General features: G+C 34.4%; 1 pseudogene; it reads right to left on the bottom strand.

The window, feature by feature from the left end:
- Positions 1-2432: 2432 nt before the first annotated feature.
- Positions 2433-3504, bottom strand: LOC118895955 (annotated as a pseudogene).
- Positions 3505-7509: the final 4005 nt, after the last annotated feature.

Genomic DNA, 7509 nt, shown 5'->3' with positions numbered 1-7509 from the left:
TTCATATCATATATGTAATCATCTTTTCTTCTAAATAACAGGGTTTTCAAAATTATTACAATTAGCTCAAGTTTGTATATTCAGATCTTGAAAGAATCAGAGACTTGTGTTAAAAATATTTTGTTTTAACTTTAACTACTATCCGTCTGCTTTTATTTTTTTAAAGAAACTACTGTAAATTTCATGGTAGACTATGATTATTTCACTATAAATTAAAAATTTTAGAAATGAGTATTTTTATGAACTTGTTATTTTTCATGATTATGAACATAATGCATGGTCACTGGAAAATAAAAACAAAACTATAAAGTAGGAAGACCCATAATCAAATAAAATTATATCTATCATCTAGGAATAACCATGGTTGAAGTTTTTTATATATACATTCAGACTTTTCTAATATACCTCTATATTTTAGATATATATTAATATCAGTATAACTCTTTTATTTATTCACATATATTCAATGACATGTAATTTATATATATGTGTATTTACATGTAAACATAAGTGCCTATATATTACAAAAAAGATTTATAGCACAGATAGTTTTATAACCAATCTTTGCTTATGGAAATTAGGAATAAGAAATATGATTTGAGTCTTCATGAGTAGGTAGAGAAGGCAGCCCTGCCATTAGCTTAACCTTTTATTTTATTCTTTACAAAAAATCCTTTCCATATAAATACAGTAAAACAAAATAAACGATTATATTTATTTATTTATTGTTTGAAAATTAATATCTTTATTAGTCTTTGAGGAATACGATTTTACCAACTGTATTGATTACATGCTAATAATCAAAACAGAGACTCAGTATCCATTCCGCAAGAATTAAACTTACCGACACAGTTGTTCAATACGAGTTTCAGGAAAAGAAATCTTAAACAGAGAAAATGTTTTTGATAGAGAACATACAGAAAAACGATTCATAGAGAAAAAACAAGCAAGACTTCAAAAAAGTAAAGGATAATGCCACTATTTTTAATTAAACTGAGACATGAAAAATTAAATATACCTGCATTTAAATTAGGGAGAAAGAAAGGATAACAATAAGTGAGCAGTGCCTATAATGTATTCTGTGATCATCACAGTGACAGTGTTAACCGGGCAGCTGGGCCTGGTGAGACAGTTTTTTCTCTGCTGCGAGGATCAGCCTGCCAAGCAGACGGCATGGACATAGATTGTGACGGTTAACTTTATGTGTCGACTTGACTGGCCGTGGGCGCCCAGATTAAACATTGTTTCTGGGTGTGTCCTTGAGGATGTTTCGAGATGAGATGAGCATTGGAATCAGTGGACTCAGTGAAACAGACTGACCTCCCCTGTGTGTGTGGACATCCTCCCATCCGTCCAAGACCCGAACAGAACGAAAGGTGGAGGAAGGCAGGAGGAATTTGCTCTTTTTCTTCTTGCCTCACTGCTGAGCTGGAACATCTCATCTGATCTGGCCTGGCTCCCCTGTTTCCAGGCCCTCACACTCAGACTGAATCACACCACTGGCTTTCCTGGGCCTCCAGCTTGCAGATGGCAGATCTGGGGGCCTCTCAGCCTCCAGAATCACATCAGCCAATTTCTCATAATAAATCTCTGCAGATAGATGATAGATTGATAGATGATAGACAGATAGATGATAGACAGATGATAGATAGATAGATAGATAGATAGATGATAGATAGGAAGATAGATATAGAGATAGATATAGTTAGATGGATAGCCTACTGTTCTGTTTCTCCGGAGAATGCTCACTGAGACACAGATAGACTAACAGTCTCCCCAAGTGCGGAAGAGAAACTCCATTAAATTCTTAGAATCCAACCACTTGTTTTCCATGACCACTATCAATCTGCTTACACATCTTATTTTATCATCTTTTTCATCTCAATATACTTTTATTACAATTTCATTACAGGTCGATGTTTACAGATTGATTTACACTGAATGTATTTCAGGTAAGCTGTTCCTTAACCACATATGGGAAAGCAGAATAACCACGTGGATAGGCTGCCTCCAGATCCAGCTTTTTCCTATAGACTGAAATATCATTGGTGGAATTTAGACACTAATGACCTTTACTTCTAAAGAGCCTGGATGTCCTTGATCTCATCTTCTTGAACTTTGACTTTTATTGTCACATCTGCACCTGTCTTCCTGGGGTTGGCAGCACTGTCACTAAACACCAAAACTAAATATGAACACTTTTTAGTTCCATTGTATGCCTAGAACAGAGGCTTACATGGTAGGTGATTAAATATTGACTGTAAGAAAGTGGATTTAAAAATATACATTATTTAAGTTTTATTTTTACAAGAAACAAACAAAAAAGAAAGTGAAAAAGCTGAAGAAACTATATATAAAGAAATTACATATAAGGAAACTATAGGAATAGCCTCTATCTCTACCGTTGGCTGGTTCAGAAGCTCAAAAGGACCTTATGTTATAACATATCGGGTAAGTTCTCCCGCTCGGACCTCTGATAGCCTCCGGCAGTGTTGTAAAATATTCAGTGTTACATGAAACCTCTTTTCAACTTTCAAAGCCGTCAACTCCTTTATGTCAGCTTCCACTACAAAATAATGGTCTTTGGTTTCCTTCATTTCTTCATCAATAAATCTGTGATAGAGACTTCTGGCCACAGAACTCATAGACTATTTTGGTTGATGTAGGATCTTATATTTACTAACTACTGCCTTGTTGATTTCTTCTTTTTTAAAAAAATTTATTTGTATATTTATTTTTGTCTCCGTTGGGTCTTCTTCATTGGGTCTTCGTTGCTGCCTGTGGGCTTTCTCTAGTTGTGGTGAGCAGGGGCTACTCTTTGTTGCAGTGCACAGAGCACGGGCTCTAGGCGCACGGGCTCCAGTAATTGTGGCTCGCAGGCTCTAGAGCACAGACTCAGTAGTTGTGGCACACGGGCTTAGTTGCTCCATGGCATGTGGGATCTTCCCGGACCAGGGCTCGAACCCGTGACCCCTGCATCGGCAGGCGGGTTCTAACCACTGCGCCACCAGGGAAGTCCCTGCCTTGTTGATTTCTTTAATAACATCATTAATTTGACAATAGGTTAGGTGGGATTTCATGTACACAAGAATGCCATTAAACTCATCAGAAGTTATAAATGACATTTCTTTAATACTTCTTTGCTCTTTGGGAGGCTTCTTTGTGGGTACAGTTTCCTCATCTTTAGTTGTTCAGGGTAAAGATCTGATCCATTAACAAAGTTCTGGGTTACTTGAGGCAAACGGGAAGGAATGTTTTCTTTGAGATATTCCACATCTTTACAATCTTCTCCAAGAGGTTCAAAGAGTTCCTTGAGTGAATTGTTGGTTTGTTCTTGATACTGAATTTCCAATTACAATTTATTTAGAAGTTCATTTACTACAATGATCTCATCTCCTATTTTAATACAGTCCACAATTTCTCAATGACAGAGTTTTTTTTTTTAATATTTCCGATCTTTTCATTAATATGAGAGCATAATTGTACCAGAAGTGAGGAGGCCATCCTTTAAGCCTCTAGTGAGGGTCCGGGAGCAAAGGGCCCACTCAGTGGTGTCGCGAGGCGCCGAGACCCCTCCAGTCTGCACCGCAAGCCCAGGATCCAGAGACCCGACTCAGGGAGCGAAATTCAAACTGCTCCTGGGACTCGGTGCAGAGCAAGCGCACATCAGCGCCCCAGGCAGGCTGCTCAGGGGTCGCGCGCGTTTCCGCCTCTTTTTCAAAATAAACAGTTATATTTAAATTAATAAATCTGTGCTCCCTGTTTCACCCATTCTGCAATTCATATACGATCTCCATATTAAAGCCTTCTTTATTTCTCCCTTTCCCTGAAAGATAACAGGGCCTTGTCTTGTCTTTATATCACACTCAGTGTTTATGATGGGTGAGCACACGGTAGGTAGGTCCTTAATAATTAATTGATAATGGATCTTATACCTTTCTGGGATGGGGCATCAGTATTTATCTACACATGTTGTCTTCAGGAGCAATGACATTTCTTTTACTTGTGAATCCCAATGTGCATTTAATGAATAAAATATTTAAGTCCTTCTATGGCTTTGGAGAATGTTCTAGAATATCCTCTAAGAGTATATAGAAGAAAATGTGCTTTTTTGGGCAAATTCTGATTTTTGGGGGATGGGGGAGGTGAGACCTATATATCCCCTTAGTCCTTTAATACCTTTATTTTAACTCAGTTATTTAATTTTTTTAAATTATATGTTACAGGTGTATAATATAGTGATTCACAATTTTTAAAGGTTATACTCCATTTATAGTTATTATAAAATTTTTTTATATCCCCCTTGTTGTACAACATATCCTTGTAGCTTATTTTATACATAATAATTTGTACCTCTTAATCCCCTACTCCTATATTGCTACTACAATTATTCTTATATATTATCCCTACTTAGTTATTTTTTATCTTATAAAATTCTAGGTATCTAAAAATAATGAATAATGCAGAGTCTTATATCATGCAAATCAGAAGCAATGCTTATTTTTAATTATTATTTTATAGAATAGTGTGTAGATACTGAAAATTTAAGTAATGAAAATGTGAAAGCTAAAACATTCTATTAATTAATCCAGATACATTACTTCTATCTATAGCAAACATGGAAATCTTTTCTTTAAAATTTATTTTTATTTTACCCTAATCTTTTAATAGACTTTATTTTTTAGGGTAGTTTTAGGTTCACAGAGAAATTGAGTGGAAGACACAGAGATTTCCTATATATCCTTTGTCCCCACATGCACACAGCCTCCCCACTATCAAAATCACATACCAGAGTGGTAGACTTGTTACAGTCAATGAACTACATTGACACATCATTATGTTTAGCTTTGAAAAACTGCCAAAGTGTTTACCAAAGTGGCTGTACAATTATGCATTCCCATTAGCAATGAATGGGAGTTCCTGTTGCTCCACACACTTGCCAGCATTTGGTGGTGTTAATCTTCTAAATTTTGGCCATTCTAATAGTTGTGTAGTGGTATCTCATTGTTTTAATTTACAAATTCTTAATGACATATAATGTTAAACATCTTTTCATATGCTATTTTGTCACCTGTGTATTGCCTTTGGTGAAGTGTCTGGTCAAATTTTTGGGCTATTGTTTAATTTAGTTGTTTTTCTTATTGTTGAATTTTAAGAGTTCTTTGTATATTTTGGATAATAGTCCTTTGTCAGATATATCTTCTGCAAATATTTTCTCCTGGTATCTATCTTGTCTTCTCCTGTTGTTTACTTTTTCTTTTGTGAGTATTGACAGATTGTTTCTTTCAAGGAATTGGTCCATTTAATCTATGTTATCAAATATTTGAGCCAGAGCTGTTCATACTTTTTATTATTCTTTTAATGTCCATGGGACCTCTAGTGATGTCTCCTTTTTCATTTCCAATATTAGTAATTTGTATCTTCTCTCTTTTCTTCTTAGTTATCCTGGCTAGAGTCTCATGAAATTTATTAATCTTTTCAAAGAACTAGCTTTTGTTTTTGTTGATTTTTCTCTGTTGATGTCCTGTTTTCAATTTTTTTGGTTTCTGTTCTAATTTTTATTCTTTATTTAAAATTTTTTTTAGTTTCCTAAGGTGGAAGCTTAGATTACTGATTTTAGATCTGTCTTCTTTCTTAGTATATGTATTCAATGCTATGCATTTCTCTCTAAGCTCTGCTTTCCTTGCATCTCACAGTAAGTTGTGTTTCCACTTTCATTTTGTTCAAAATATTTTTAAAATTTCTCTTGAGATTTCTTCTTTGACTCATGTATTATTTAGAAGTGTGTTGTCTAACCCCCAACTATTTTGGGATTTTCCAGCTATTATTCTGTTATTGATTTCTAGCATAATTCCATTGTGATTTGAGAGCAAACATTGTATAATTTCTATTATTTTAAACTTGTTAAGGTGGGTTTTATGGTCCAGAATTTGGTCTCAAGTGAGTTTGAGAATGTCTGTTCTGCTGTGGTTGGATGAAATAGCCAATAAATATCAGCTATATCCAGTTGATTGATGGTGATATCAACTTAGTTCAACTAACTCCTCACCGGTTTTCTGCCTGCTCGATCTGTCCCCTTCTGATAGAGGGGTGTTGAAGTCTCCAACTCTTGTGGCAGATTCATCTGTTTCTCCTTGCAATTTATCAGTTTTTGCCTCACATATTTTGACACTCTCTGGTTTGGTGCAAACACATTAGCAATTGTTATGTCTTCTTGGGGAACTGACCACTTTATCATTACATAATGCCCCTGTTTATCCCTGACAAGTTTTCTTGCTCTGAAGTCTGCTCTGTCTGAAATTAACATAGCTGCTACTGCTTTCTTTTGATTAGTACAAGCATGGTATATCTTTCTCATTGATTTACTGTTAATCTTTATGTGTCTTCAATTTTAAAGTGGGTTTCTTATAGACAACATATAATTGGGTCTTGGTTTTTGTTCCACTCTGACAATCTCTGTCTTTTAATCAATATGATGAGACTATTGATGTTTAAAATGACTATTGCTATAATTGGAGTAATATCTACCATATTTGTTACTGTTTTCTATTCATTGCCCTTATTCTTTGACCCTATTTTTGTCTTTCACTCTTTTTCTGCCATTTGTGGTTTTAATTGAGACTTTTACATGATCTCATTTTCTCTTCTTCCTTAGCATATTAGTTATACTTGAAAAAAATTTTTTTAGTGGTTACCCAGAATTTGCAATAATTTACAACTAATCCAAGTGTACTTTCTGATAGTATTATACTACCACCTCACAGATAGTGTGAGTGCCTTATAATAACAAAATAATCCTAATTCTTCCCTCCTGTCCCTTATTTTATTGCTGTCACTCATTTTACTTACACATAAGCAGACAGGTGTATGTATGTGTATATATATATATATATATATATATATATATATATATACACACACATACACACACACACATATATACATATGTATATATATATATTTGAATACATTGTTGCTATTATTATTTTGAACAAATGTTAGATCAATTAAGAATAAGAAAAGTACAAGTTTTAATTTTATTATATCTTTACTGATTCCTTCTCCAGTGCTCTTTTTGTCTTTATGTAGATTCAGGTTTCTGATCTATATCATTTTCCTTCTCTGTGAAGAACTTCTTTTCACATTTCTTTCAAGGCAGGTCTACAGGCAACAAATACCCTTAATTTTCATTTGTCTGAGAAAGTCTATTTCTCCTTCACTTTTGAAGGATAATTTTGTAGGGTAAGGAATTCTAGGTAAATGTTTTGTTTTGCCTTGTTCTTTTCTTTATACTTTAAGTATTTCACTCAACTCTCCTTTCTTGGCGTTGTTTTGCAGAAGAAGTCAGGTGTAGTTATTATCTTTACTCTTGTATAGATAAGATGTCTTATCCTCTGGCTTCTTTCAAGATGTTTTCTTTATCTTTGCTCTTTTGCGGTTGGAATATATGCCTAGGTGTAGATTTTTTTTAATCTTTTAGTTTGGTGTCTAACATTAATTTTGGAATAT

Source organism: Balaenoptera musculus, chromosome 5, assembly GCF_009873245.2.
Source record: "Balaenoptera musculus isolate JJ_BM4_2016_0621 chromosome 5, mBalMus1.pri.v3, whole genome shotgun sequence".
Taxonomy (NCBI): Eukaryota; Metazoa; Chordata; class Mammalia; order Artiodactyla; family Balaenopteridae; genus Balaenoptera; species Balaenoptera musculus.
Note: the sequence above shows the minus strand (reverse complement) of the source record. Positions and strands in the feature narration are given on the sequence as shown.